The sequence below is a fragment of the Engraulis encrasicolus genome, chromosome 19, assembly GCF_034702125.1.
Source record: "Engraulis encrasicolus isolate BLACKSEA-1 chromosome 19, IST_EnEncr_1.0, whole genome shotgun sequence".
Taxonomy (NCBI): Eukaryota; Metazoa; Chordata; class Actinopteri; order Clupeiformes; family Engraulidae; genus Engraulis; species Engraulis encrasicolus.
In genome coordinates, this window is record NC_085875.1 from 11,205,907 (window position 1) to 11,220,345 (window position 14,439).

At 46.3% G+C, this 14,439-nt stretch overlaps 1 protein-coding gene across 4 annotated transcripts in view; it reads right to left on the reverse strand.

The window, feature by feature from the left end:
- acp7 (acid phosphatase 7, tartrate resistant (putative)) overlaps nt 1-14,439 on the reverse strand; it is a 50,993-nt gene that overhangs the window by 19,031 nt on the left and 17,523 nt on the right. The gene's annotated exons all lie outside the window — the stretch shown is intronic.

The following is a 14,439-nucleotide window of genomic DNA, read 5'->3' on the forward strand; positions in this document are numbered from 1 at the left end:
TGTCGAGGAACAGCAAACATCGAAAGGCCTCTTTCTAGGAATGTTCTGTCTTTTTCGCTGTCTCAGCTACTGGAGATCATTCAAGGGGTAGGAATGGTGACAAACTCTCTCTCTCTCTCTCTCTCTCTCTCTCTCTCTCTCTCTCTCTCTTCATCTCTCTATCTCTCTCCATACTTCTACGCCTGCCCCCCTGTTGTCCAGTACTGGCAATTTGCTGCCCAAGACAGCTGCAATTATGTCACAACTACGTAAGTAAAGACTGATTGAACCACCAGATGACGACAGGCGATGTGTGACAACCAGTGACCCTGTGAGACCCCTAGAAGGACCCTTGGAAGTGTGTGTGTGTGTTATTAGGGAGAGATCAATAAACATCGTGGACAAGCAAACAGCTTAAAGGCCTCTTTCTAGGAACCCTCCCTCTTGCTCGGCTCATCTACTGTAGATCAACCAAGCGGGCAGGCATGGAGGCAAATTCTCTCTCTCTCTCTCTCTCTCTCTCTCTCTCTCTCTCTCTCTCTCTCTCTCTCTCTCTCTCTCTCTCTCTCCTCCTCTCCTCTCTCTCTCTCTCTCTCTCTCTCTCTCTCTCTCTCTCTCTCTCTCTCTCTCCTTGAGCCCCTATTGGTACTCCGGAGATACGGTGTAGGTAAAAGGACAGACGGCGATGCATGATGGCCAGTGTGAGACCTTCGAGGACTCCTAGAAGGACCCTTGAAGTTGTTTGTGTGTGTCATTAAGTCGAGCAATAAACGTTGAGGAACAGCAAACATGGAAAGGCCTCTTTGTAGGAATTCTGCTGTCTCAGCTACTGTAGATCATCCAAGGGGGCAGGCATGGTGACAAAACATAGAGGTCTCTCTCTCTCTCTCTCTCTGCTTGAGCCCCTGTTGATACTCTGCTACCCAAGATACGGTGTAGGTAAAAGGACAGACAGACTGAACCCCCACACGAGAACAGGCGATGCATGATGGCCAGTGTGAGACCTTGTAGGACTCCTAGAAGGACTCTAGAAGTTGTTTGTGTGTGTTATCATAAACGTTGAGGAACAGCAAACATGGAAAGGCCTCTTTCTAGGAATTCTCCGTATTTTTTGCTGTCTCAGCTACTGTAGATCATCCAAGCTGGCAGGCATGGTGACAAACCATGGAGATCGATGTCTCTCTCTCTCTCTCTCTCTCTCTCTCTCTCTCTCTCTCTCTCTCTCTCTGCTTGAGCCCATGCTGGTAATCTGCCACCCAAAATATGGTGAAGGTAAAAAGACAGACCGCCTGAACCACCAGATGAGAACAGGTGATGCATGATGGCCAGTGTGAGACCTTCGAGGACCCCTAGAAGGACCCTTGAAGTTGTTTGTGTGTGTCATCGAGGCGAGCAATAAACGTCGAGGAACAGCAAACATCGAAAGGCCTCTTTCTAGGAACAGGCTATGCATGATGGCCAGTGTGAGACCTTGAGCAATGAATGTCGAGGAACAGCAAACATCGAAAGGCCTCTTTCTAGGAATTCTCTGTCTTTTTTACTGACTCAGCTACTGGAGATCATCAAAGCGGGCAGGAATGGTGACAAACCATGGAGATCTCTCTCTCTCTATCTCTCTCTTTCTCTCTCTCTCTCTAGCGATAAATGACAGGAGGCAGCAGACGATGAAAGGCCTCTTCTAGGAACACTCCATCTTCTTCTTACTGTATAGACTCCCCTTGTCCAGACTGTTCAATAGGAAGGCACATGAACGTTATGTCATGCTCCTGCTCCTGCCCTGTGGAACATGGAGGTCTCTCCGTCTCTGTCCTTCCCCTATCTGTCTCCATCTGTCTTTCTCTCAATCCTCTCCCCTCCCCTCCCCTCCTCTCCTCTCCTCTCCTCTCCTCTCCTCTCCACTCCTCTCCTCTCCTCTCCTCTCCTCTCCTCTCTGCCTGTATCTCTCTATCTGTCTCCATCTGTCTTTCTCTCAATCCTCTCCTCTCCTCTCCTCTCCTGTCCTCTCCTCTCCTCTCCTCTCTCCTCTCCTCTCCTCTCCTCTCCTCACACCTCTCCTCTGCTCTCCTCTCTCCCTATATCTCCCTATCTCTNTCCATCTGTCTTTCTCTCACTCCTCTCCTCTCCTCTCCTCTCCTCTCCTCTCCTCTCCTCTCCTCTCTCCCTATATCTCCCTATCTGTCTCCATCTGTCTTTCTCTCACTCCTCTCCTCTTCTCTCCTCTCCTCTCCTCTCCCCTCCTCTCCCCACCTCTGCTCTCCTCTCCACTCCTCTCTCCCTATATCTCCCTATCTGTCTCCATCTGTCTTTCTCTCACTCCTCTCCACTGCTCTCCTCTCCTCCTCTCCTCTCCTCTCCTCTCCTCTCTCCCTTATCTCCCTATCTGTCTCCATCTGTCTTTCTCTCACTCCTCTCCTCTCCTCTCCTCTCCTCTCCTCTCCTCTCCTCTCCTCTCTCCCTATCTGTCTCCATCTGTCTTTCTCTCACTCCTCTCCTCTCTTCTCCTGTCCTCTCCTCTCCTCTGTCTTTCTCACTCCTCTCCTCTCCTCTCCTCTCCTCTCCTCTCCTCTCCTCTCCTCTCCTCTCCTCTCCTCTCTCCCTATATCTCTCTATCTGTCTCCATCTGTCTTTCTCTCACTCCCCTCCTCTCCTCTCCTCTCCTCTCCTCTCCCCTCCTCTCCTCTCCTCTCCTCTCCTCTCCTCTCCTCTCCTCTCCTCTCCTCTCCTCTCTCCCTATATCTCCCTATCTGTCTCCATCTGTCTTTCTCTCACNCCTCTCCTCTCCTCTCCTCTCCTCTCCTCTCCTCTCCTCTCCTCTCTCCCTATATCTCCCTATCTGTCTCCATCTGTCTTTCTCTCCTCTCCTCTCTTCTCCTCTCCTCCCATCTCCTCTCCTCTCCTCTCCTCTCCTCTCCTCTCCTCTCCTCTCTCCCTATATCTCCCTATCTGTCTCCATCTGCCTTTCTCTCACTCCTCTCCTCTCCTCTCCTCTCCTCTCCTCTCCTCTCCTCTCCTCTCTCCCTATATCTCCCTATCTGTCTCCATCTGTCTTTCTCTCACTCCTCTCCTCTCCTCTCCTCTCCTCTCCTCTCCTCTCCTCTCCTCTCCTCTCCTCTCCTCTCTCCCTATATCTCTTTTGCTCTCTTTCTCTTTTCCCCCTCTCAGTCTCCCCTGACTCTCTGTCCCTGTAACCCCCACTCCCCACCCACTCTCTTGGTCTTTATATACTTTTAATTGCCGTCGTTTATAGATTTTTAATCGCCGTACTTCATTTGACTGTAAAACGATAGGCCAGCTTCTTTTCCATGAGCGAGGTCTCTCTGGCACCGGCCCGGCGCTCCTGTTCCTCCTGTTCCCCCCGTCCCCCGTCCTCTCATAACGCTGCATTACGATTACGAGCACTCACTCAGCGTCTCCCTCTTATGTAAGAGCAGGAGGACAGCAAGGTGAGGTGGATGGAGACTGGAGAGGGGGTAGTGTAGTGGTAGTGTAGTGCAAATGCAAATGCATGGGAAAAACTGTGGTCAGTGAAGATGGTGCGGGAGGGAGGGTGAGTGGGGTCAATGGAAGGGGCAGGGTGTGTGTGGGGGGGTTGGTGGGAAGACAGGGTCAGCTGTGGCCAGAGCAGGGTGGTGTATGTGTGTGTGTGTATGTGTGTGTATGTGTGTGTATGTGTGTGTGTGTGTGTGGGGGGGGGTGGTGATGGGAACATGAGGTCAGTTGAAAACTATGGCCAGAGAGGGGGTGTGTGAAGGGTGCATGTGGGGTCAGGGAAGCCGTTATGGGTCAGGGTCATAGGTGAAATGGTGACACCGAGGTCATGCCCATTCTCTCTCTCTCTCTGCCTCTGTCTCTGTCTCTTTCTGCCTCTCTCTCTTTCTCTCTCTGTCTCAAGGGCTATTAGGGTGCAATTTAAGGGATCTCGTGTGAGCATTGCAGAGTTGCAAAGTTTTCAGGCTGAAAACGTTTAGGCGTTCAGGGGTGATTTGGTGACATGCTCTTGTGACCGCGTGCGACCCTTCGGATGTTGGAGGAGTGGATCGCTAGCAGATTTACGGCACATATGTGGTCCTATTACATAACAAGGCAGACACACACACACATGCACACACCCATGCACACACACACACACACACACACACACACACACACACACACACACACACACGCACACACACGCACACGCACGCACGCACACACACACACACACACACACACACACACACACACACACACACACACACACACACACACACACACACACACACACACACACACACACACACACACACACACACACAGTTTAAAGTTACTGGTTTTAGGCTATTACAAGTGGAAATGAGTTCCCTAATATGTTATCAAATTCATAAACATAATAAAGTAAAAAAAAAAGAAAAGCCCACCACAAGTCCAACGAATAAATCCAAGTCGAGGTATTTTTTTCCGACGTTTGATAATATAAAGCCAGAAGAAGTTGTAAATGTGCCCTACAAAACAGACGGAAATTCAACTCCCACTATCTCCATCAAAAACAAAACAGAGGAAAGCCAAATGGCTGTTATTGCTGTGGTTACCTTGGAGCAACTGCAAACAGCAGGAGACTGGCTTCTGTAAGATAGCGACTTGACACAGACAGCAGCCAGTGAGACTGTCTGATGCGCTGGGATGGTAGACACAGACTCAACTGGGGAGAGAGTGAGAGAAACCTATATGCTCTCAGCTGGTAGTTAGACTTGGCCGGATTAAGAGTTAAACTGCCGGCTGGGTAAGAGAGGGTGAAAGAGAAACCGTCTGAGATGCATTGGAACATAGATGCAGAGAGAGAGAGAGAGAGAGAGAGAGAAAGAAAGAAAGAAAGAAAGAAAGAAAGAAAGAAAGAAAGAAAGAAAGAAAGAAAGAAAGAAAGAAAGAAAGAAAGAAAGAAAGAAAGAAAGAAAGAAAGAAAGAAAGAGGAGACTGATATCCTGGGTCCGTAGATAATGTCTGAGAGAGAGAGAGAGAGAGAGAGAGAGAGAGAGAGAGAGAGAGAGAGAGAGAGAGAGAGAGAGAGAGAGAGAGAGAGAGAGAGAGAGAGAGAGAGAGAGAGAGATAGAGAGAAAGAAAGAAAGAGGAGACTGATATCCTGGGTCCGTAGATAATGTCTGGAGATCTGATGAGCTAATTTGTGAAATGGACTTGACCATGGAGAGAGAGAGAGAGAGAGAGAGAGAGAGAGAGAGAGAGAGAGAGAGAGAGAGAGAGAGAGAGAGAGAGAGAGAGAGAGAGAGAGAGAGAGAGAGACAGAGAGAGACAGAGAGAGAGAGAGTTATGCTCCTGTTCCGCTGGGCTGGGCTGTGATGGCACGGTAGCATCCCAATCCAGGGTACTGGCTCTACACTGTAGTCGAGATCCGCCACTCAGAGATTCACACCTCCCTCTAGTGGCCAAAAGGACACACAGCATCTCATAACAGATGACAGTTGAGATGAAATGGGAGGTGGAGAGAAAAGTACACTCACTGCTGAGGCAGCCGGCAGCCGAAAGCAGTTGTGGTTAATAAATATGCATGGTTAAGAAACAGCTGGGTAAATACGCAGACTGCAAAAACAGAGAGAGAGAAAAACAGAGAGAAAGAAGTGAAAAAGAGAAGACACGTACATAGTGCAGATGAAAGACCTCCATGCAGCCTGCCAATGGCCAACTACTTTAACCAATGCTCTGCCAGCTAATTAACGCTGCACCTGAAGCTTGGCTTGGTGGTATGAATAGACATGCCGAAAGAAAAACAGATACAAAGATATAGAGAGAGGGAGAGCACACACATTTGGGCTTGCATGCCCACCCACGGGGACCCTGGTTCGAGTCCGGCCGGGGTCAGTTCCCGATCCTCCCCTGTCTCCCTGCTATGTCCCATTCGCTTCCAGTCAACATCTTCGACTGTCCTGTCAAATAAAGGCATAAAAAGCCCCTAAAAAATATTTCTTTTAAAAAAAAGAAGAAGAAAGAATCAGACTTGTGATTTCTCGACAAGGCCCTACGCATGACTCAGCTGCTGTGTTTATTTAGTCTGTTATTCCGAAAGGCAGACGAGTGACTGACGAGCTCTGACGAGCTCAACCATTCCTCACTAGTGTCTGTTTATAGTAGCTTAAACTGCCTCCCCAATACAATCACTCTTTCAAACTATAACACTGAGAATAAACACTGTTTCACTTTTGCCTTTTTTTGCCGAGAATTTCGCTCCATTTCACCGGGAAGTCAGTGTGTGTGTGTGTGTGTGTGTGTGTGTGTGTGTGTGTGTGTGTGTGTGTGTGTGTGTGTGTGTGTGTGTGTGTGTGTGTGTGTGTGTGTGTGTGTGTGTGTGTGTGTTAGGGGAGTCAATACACATGCATAAACACAGTACAGTGCAAATCCACTGGTTTAATACTGAAAACATCAATGTGGCCATGAATAACTTTCCAAATAGCCCTGATATAACCATCATTAATGAAGACAATAGAACTGTAACACTTAGAAATAGGATGCTCTTTGACCTGTATATGGACATATGTTTTAACTCTAAAATGTTGAAATATCAGCCATTACTCAATACCATTGTGGGCCTTGGGTACGAATGCAGATTAGTCGTTTTAGTATTTGGGAGCCTTGGACATGTACGTACACAAACTTGTCCTAACAGGACTGCAACTATCTGGAATGCGCAAAACAACAGCAAAGAGACTGGCAAAATACTGTTCCATCTCTGCCATCATAGGCAGTTTGTCCATTTGGAGACGGAGGTGCCATATTTATCCATAAATATTGGACTGAATAACAACATGATCATACCTATACAACTCTGTGATTTGATTTCCATCAGTATTTGGGTCTGTATAACTTTTAATGTGCTGCGATCCAAATACAACTATGTGTGTGTGTGTGTGTGTGTGTGTGTGTGTGTGTGTGTGTGTGTGTGTGTGTGTGTGTGTGTGTGTGTGTGTGTGTGTGTGTGTGTGTGTGTGCACGTGTGCACGTGTGCACGTGCGACGCGCGTGCCTGCGTGTGCGTGCATACATGCATGCACGCGTGCCTAACTGCGTGCGTGCCTGTCTGTGTGTGTGTGTGTCTGTGTGTGCGTGTCCATGGATACTTGTGTTTGAATAAGGATTGGAAAATAGGTCCCTGTCCCTGTGTCCTTGTTTAGCTCTCTGTTCCTGTGCCTCTCCCTGCCACACACAATATTGATGAAGTGGCTTTTCCAGAGTCCCTCCAGCAACAACACATTGTCCACAACAACCCCTGCAGAAATACCCCCTTAAAATCACTTTCTGGATATCACAATGAATGTGCGCATCTGACCATTACATTACATAGCATTAAATTTTGCTGACATATTTTTTTTTACAAAGCAACTTATAGTTACAAAAGCTTGTTTTAGGAGCGCTTCCTGGGGTGCTCTTTGGATGGGAGAAACTTTGGACTAAGACAGTGAAAAAGAACACAAATCCAAGGCACTCATATTTACCAACATAAAAATGCCTTTAACGGCATTGGTTTGGTTACATTAACCCTTTCATAAGACTTCAATGCAATTTGGCCACTTATAGTTATTTAGCTACGGAGGACACAGTCCCGGAGGCAATGTGAGGTTAGGTGCCTTGAATCATGGGCACTTCAGCCATGGATGATGCACATGTCATTCCAAGATATACTGATTCCAAGATCTACTGCCAAACCATGTCTATTAGGCCACGACCGCCACTGTACCAGTGCTGTGTACTGGGTTTTCCTGAATTCAATTACTCTGATCCAAAGCAGTGGCGTTTCGTTTAATATTTGCCCGGCTGACGGGGCAGTCCAATGAAAATAAAGAATAGCGTACGTAATAAGTCTGAGTGAATCGCTGTTTCTGACATCTACAAACGTTAATTGCTTTGACCTTTTCTTTTGCATTACTTAGAAAACCACTGTACAAGATGTGGAGTCCAGTCTAATCCTCCCTGGCTTATGGACAATAGGAAACACTGTTCTCCATCGCCAGTCTAGAGCAGCTCAATGTCAAATCCTTCGCATCATTACTTTCATTGTGAGTTTTGTATGGCCGTAGTCACTTCCTAGTGAGCCAAGTGATTCAGCTATGCCCCCACACACACACTCCCCCCTCTCTCTCTCTGTGTCTCTCTCTCTCTCTCTCTCAGCTTTCCATTTCTATCGTTTAAGGACTATAACGCTCAACTGATCTATGTAGCGTCCAGCGAGGCAGAAGAAATTGACTTTTGATTAGGGTCAAGTCAGAGCATGGGGAAGCATGGGCAAAGAGATGGGCACCATGGCATGGTGAAAAGCAGTAGTAGCCGCCTAGCAGTGGATTCCAAATTATGAGCATGGTCTTGCTCTTGCAGCGCACTCCCTCTGTCTGTCTGTCTGTCTTTCTGTCTGTCTGTCTGTCTGTCTGTCTTTCTGTCTGTCTGTCTGTCTGTCTTTCTGTCTGTCTGTCTGTCTGTCTGTCTTTCTGTACTCATTCAGTACAACGTCAAATTATTTGCACGATTACTTTATCCTCTTGGGGTTTTTATATGGCCACGGTCATTTCCCCAAGTCAACCAAGTGGCCAGCCATCTGGTCTATGCGGTGGCATCTGGGGTGAAGGCCTGGAACAAAGGAGTCCTTGATTGGCAACTTAAGTCAAAATCAGCATGGGCATGGGCATGGGCATGGGCACGGGCACGCACACACAGTCCACCTCCAGTAATAATTTGTACTATATACAGTGTAATAACTTTATTGGGTTTTTTATACGTATGGCAGTGGTCACCTCCCCAGGGACCCAACTAGTCCAGCTGATCTGAGAGGGCTCTTACTAAAGGACTCTTGATTAGCCGAGTAAACTGGGTGAACCTGCCTAGCAGATTCATGTAGAGCCACTATTATGACCTAATTTTCACCAAAATGGTAATGACCATGCCTTAATCTGTTACTTAGGAATCTCTGTAATGTCATACTGGCAAAGTTGTTGTGATCGAGTTAAGCTTTTTCAGCAAATAGTGAATTGGATTGCCTGTGATCCCATCTGCATGATGGGATGCAAGGGATGAAAGTTGGTCTAGTTCTGCTCCATTAGAGATAAATCCGTCCTTCAATCACAATGCTCTATCAGAGTGTATCTGTTTCTTTTTCCATTTGCATCTGTGTGCCAAGTTGCTTTGGAGGAGGAAGATGGTAACGGCTGTGCATGGCCATTATGTGCAGCTAAACAGTTTGAACCGTCTTGAATGCAAACCACTGCTTTCACGGTTTCGTTAATACTACAGTGCCAGACTGTACTATTGGTGTTGGTCTGGCTTGTCAGGCTAGCTCTGGATTGGGGTGTTAAGAGTGAGCATGGGCATGGGCACATGGTCTGGAGCTATTATGTAGCCTATCATTATTACTTTATAAGGTTTATTGTGACCCAAATGCACCAGCTGGTGTAAGAGGTCTGAAGGGCCTCGAAAAATTGGAATATCGATTAAGACAAAGTCGGCATAGGCAGACAGTCCATGTCCAGTAATAATTTGTATAATTACCTCATTGGGTGTTTTATACACCAGTGATCAATTTACAAGTGACCCATACAGCCCATCTGATCGGAGAGGTCTGGAGGGGCGGCCAGAAATAAAGGTCTCTTGATTGGCGTCTTAAAGGGGTATGCCACTATTTTGGGGCTTAATACAGTTAAATGCGTTGGACAGGGTTTATATAGGTGGTAAAGTGTCTTATTTTACATGTAAGCCGTTGTCTTGTTTTAAGACAAGTTAAAAGAGGGAGCATGTCGCTAAGCTATTGAAAGTCAATGGATCCGTGTAGCATATAGCAATGCTACACGGATCCATTGACTTTCACTAGCTTAGCGACCTATTCCCTCTTTAACTTGTCTTAAAGCAAGACAATGGCTTACATGAAAAATAAGACACTTTACCACCTTTATAAACCCCAGCCAACGATTTTAACTGTATTAAGCCCCAAAATAGTGGCATACCCCTTTAAGATAAAGTCGGCATAGGCAGACAGTCCATGTCCAGTAATAATTTGTATAATTACCTCATTGGGTGTTTTATACACCAGTGATCAATTTACAAGTGACCCATACAGCCCATCTGATCTGAGAGGTCTGGAGGGGCGGCCAGAAATAAAAAGCCTCTTGATTGGCGTCTTAAGAGTGAGCGTGGCCATGAGCAAACAGTCCAGTTATATTATGCATCATTACCGCATTGAGTTTTATACAGTAATAGACACTACAGAGACTGTCCAGCTCATCTAAGAGGTCTGAATGGGTTTGCAAAAGTGGGCTATTGATCAGGATATTAAGTCAGAGTTGGCATAGGCACACAGCACACGTCCAGTAATATTGTCTAATAATTACCTCATTGCATTTTTTATATGGCAGTGATCACCTCCCAAGAGACCCAAATAGTCCAGCTGACCTGAGTGGTCTGGATTGGGCCAGTAATGAGAGACTCTTGATTGAGGTCTTCAGAGTCAGTATGGGCATGCATGGGCATATGGTCCAGTTCAGTAGTATTATGTATCATTACTTCATTTGGTTTTTACTGGTACTATATGGCAGTGGACACTACCCAAGCCAACCAATAGCCCAGCTGATCTGAGAGGTTTAGAGGGTCCCACAACATTGGACTCTTGGTTTGTCTGAAGCCAGAGTCTGCATGGGGACACGGTCCAATAGCAAATTGTATGATTATTTTTTTATATGGCAGTGGTCATGTCCATAACAAGCCGAGTGAACCACTTATCTATGGTCTAGACGGGCTCTTTATTGGGGCTTGAGGTCGATGAGGACGTGTGCGTTGGCGTTGTGGTTGGACATTATGGTGGTAAAATGCAGAAATTGTGGTATTGCCAGAGTATCTACCACTCTAGGTCTTTTATTTGTGGCGGGCTTCCTCTCTCTCTCTCTCTCTCTCTCTCTCTCTCTCTCTCTCTCTCTCTCTCTCTCTCTCTCTCTCTCTCTCTGCCTTGACTCCCCAGACCAGTGCAACGTAAAATAATGGCAAAAATTTGACATCATCCCTTCATTGGGTTTTCTTATACGGCAGTGGTCAATTCAGCGGTCAAGACACGTGACTGGTGGACAACTGCTCTAGGTTGTCCAGAGTAGTGTAAAAAGGATCCTCATTGGTACACAGCATGCAGTTGGACAGTATGGCTGTAGAATACTGGAAACACTCGCCAGTGTTGCCAGATAAGGCAGTTTTCCGCCCAATTAGGGCTGCTAAGGATGGCCATCTGCATGTAACAACGGGTAGAAAGGGCATTTGGGCGGGTTTTTCTGCAAATTTAAGGCCATAGAAATAAATACAATTTAGCTGAAATTGGGCAGGATTTAGTGTTTCCAGGCGGGTTTTTAGCATTTTTTTGGGCTGGAAATCATCAGACTCATCTGGTAACCCTGACACTAGAATGCTCTTACTCTTACTCTTATGTTGTGAAATGCCAGCAGGGTCTTGTTCCCTCCTTGTCCTTGTCTATCCATTTCCATTTCCAATCCAAATTCTTGATTGACGTGTACTAAGTTCTGCCATTTGCACTGACAAAACAGGGGTCATGTGCAGAAAACCCCATAGAGAGGGGCAGGGAGAGTTAGAAATAGAGAGAGAGAGAGAGAAAGAAAGAGTGAGTGGGAGATGAAGAGAGAAACAGTGAGAGATAGCCTACTGTGAGAGAGGGCCAGCGATTGAAGGACAGCGAATAGCAGAGGGAGAGAGATAGATTGATACCTGATGTTGGTTATATAATAGTAAACGAGGTGGGGGAAAGCGATGACAGAGTGCTAATGTCAGTTAGCGACGCTATGTACAAACATACAGTATTTATGCATATATCAGGAAAATAGCACTGCTGATTGAGCCATGCCAAAGGTCATGTACACTGTTGTAAATACACAAATATTTACACATCTTAGTGAGATGTCAAAGACAGGGTTCTGGCCTGGGACACATGCTCACACACACCCACATCAAAGAAGACACGCACGCACGCACGCACGCACGCACGCACGCACGCACGCACGCACGCACGCACGCACGCACGCACGCACGCACGCACGCACGCACGCACGCACACGCACACACACACACTAGGAGAGCAATAACAAAAATACCTTAGCACACAATAATAAACATTACACTATACACACATACTGGACATACATGCAGTATACATGCACAAAAAAACGCTAAAATTCACATACTGAACACACATGTGTTCGAAAAACACACATGTATGCAATTAGCATACCATGGGAGAAAAAAATGCTACGTAAATTACAGTGGGCAGATACAACAGAACACATTCCAGCTATTAACATATTGCTTTTCATCAAAAGACAAACTCTGCTGTTTGCACTGGGTGCTGTAAAAGTTCTCCCAGTGTTCATAGAGCATCAATAGATTGAGCATCTATCAAGAGCTCTTTCTTAAAACACTGTACAAGATTTTTAATTTAATCTTCATCGATATTTCTTTGAAATCTGATTTTAAGACAGCGTCGTGAAAATGGTGAGATTTGAAAGTCGATGATAATAAGGCTATAAAAACACTACAATTTTTGGATATTTTTGAAAATGCATATATAGCGTTTTGGAAAAGTATTCCAAATCCTGTTTGTATCAAGCCCACGTCACGTCAAGGCCTCTCCTCTCCCCCATGATGGGCTTGCTCCGTAGGGGAGCCGTTTCACTTTTGGCTGACATTCACTAGTGCGTAGCACGCGTGACACGGGGGAGTGTTTCTGCGCCAAGTGCCTTATCAAGTTTACTGTGGAGACGCAGAGTGTTTACACCACAGAAGCTGTGCTTGCGCCTCCGTGTGTGTGTGTGTGTGTGTGTGTGTGTGTGTGTGTGTGTGTGTGTGTGTGTGTGTGTGTGTGTGTGTGTGTGTGTGTGTGTGTGTGTGTGTGTGTGTGTGTGTGTGTGTGTGACATGTGTGTGTGCCTGCGTGCATGCGTGTGTGCGTGCACATGAGTGGGTCTAACCAACAAACTGGACAAACTTTTCCTGGGAAACACAAACAAACCAATCGAATGGATAAGCAAAGGGGTGTTGAAAAGCTCCTTGGCTTCTTCTTCTGTTATTCTCCCACAAACATTCTTTTACAATTCCGCCTGAGGCACGCGCAGAAACACATACACACAGGCACACACACACACACACACACATGCATAAATTGGTGAATGGAGTCAGGTGGTACAAGCACAGCTAATGCCCATAATTGAATTAATAATTGTAATAATATACATGAATAGTAATGTACATTAATAATATTAGAATTAATTCACAAGCAATAAATATGCATTTTAGGTAATCCCCTAAAAACGAAATCATTTAATCCATACAACAGTGGCATTCGCTGTGGTTGTACACACATTTATACATTACACACATTATTTTCTGCTCACTAATGCACAAACACACAGACAAAGACATACATAGGCACACGCACGTACACACACACACATACTCAAGCACGCACACAAGCACACACACTCCATATGAGGGTTAAAGGGAAAGAAGGAATGAGGACACATTTCCAGAGGGGGGGGGCACAAGTGGTGGTTAGGCGGTGGGTGCACACATTCTTTCATGGAATACACATTTATCTCCAGCATAGCGAGCAGCCTTCAGTGACACGCTTAGCACTTAGCAAGCAGAACAGTTAAGGCCATAGGAATGTGTGGACCAGAAGAGAATGACAATATAGGGCGTGAGAATGAGCAGGAGAAAGAAAAAGAAAGACAGTGACAGAGTGAGGGAAATGACAAGAGAGAAAGAGGGAGAGGGAGAGAGAGAGAAAGAGAGAGAGAGAGAGAGAGAGAGAGAGAGAGAGAGAGAGAGAGAGAGAGAGAGAGAGAGAGAAAGAGAAAGAGAAAGAGAAAGAATGAGAAAGGGTACAGGCCGAGATAGTTGCAGAGAGAGCGAGAGAGAGAGAGTAAGAGTAAGAGAAAGAGACAGAGAAAAACAGTGGGAAAGAGGGAAAAAGAGAGATAGATAGAGAGAGAGAGAGAGAGAGAGAGAGAGAGAGAGAGAGAGAGAGATAAAGGGTGTCAGGGAGGAGAGAGTGAGGGTTGCAGACGGGGGCGTAGCTGCTTCACCCAATGTTTAGGGCCCAGGATAAAGACAGTCATCTGTAATTGTCTCCAAGCGCAAATACCGCCGCTGTATGCAGCCTAAAGTGACAGCTAGAGTGGTGTTTGTTTGGTGTGTGTGTGTGTGCGTGTGCGTGTGTGTGTGTGTGTGTGTGTGTGTGTGTGTGTGTGTGTGTGTGTGTGTGTGTGTGTGTGTGTGTGTGTGTGTGTGTGTGTGTGTGTGTGTGTGTGTGTGTGTGCTTGCGTGTGCGTGCATGCGTATGTGTTTATGGGTAAAGGAAAGAGGTCAGAGGCATAGAGGGGAGATTCCACAGCAGAGAAATGGGAATTTTTGTAGCTGAACTGAACCTCAAGACCAATCTCTGC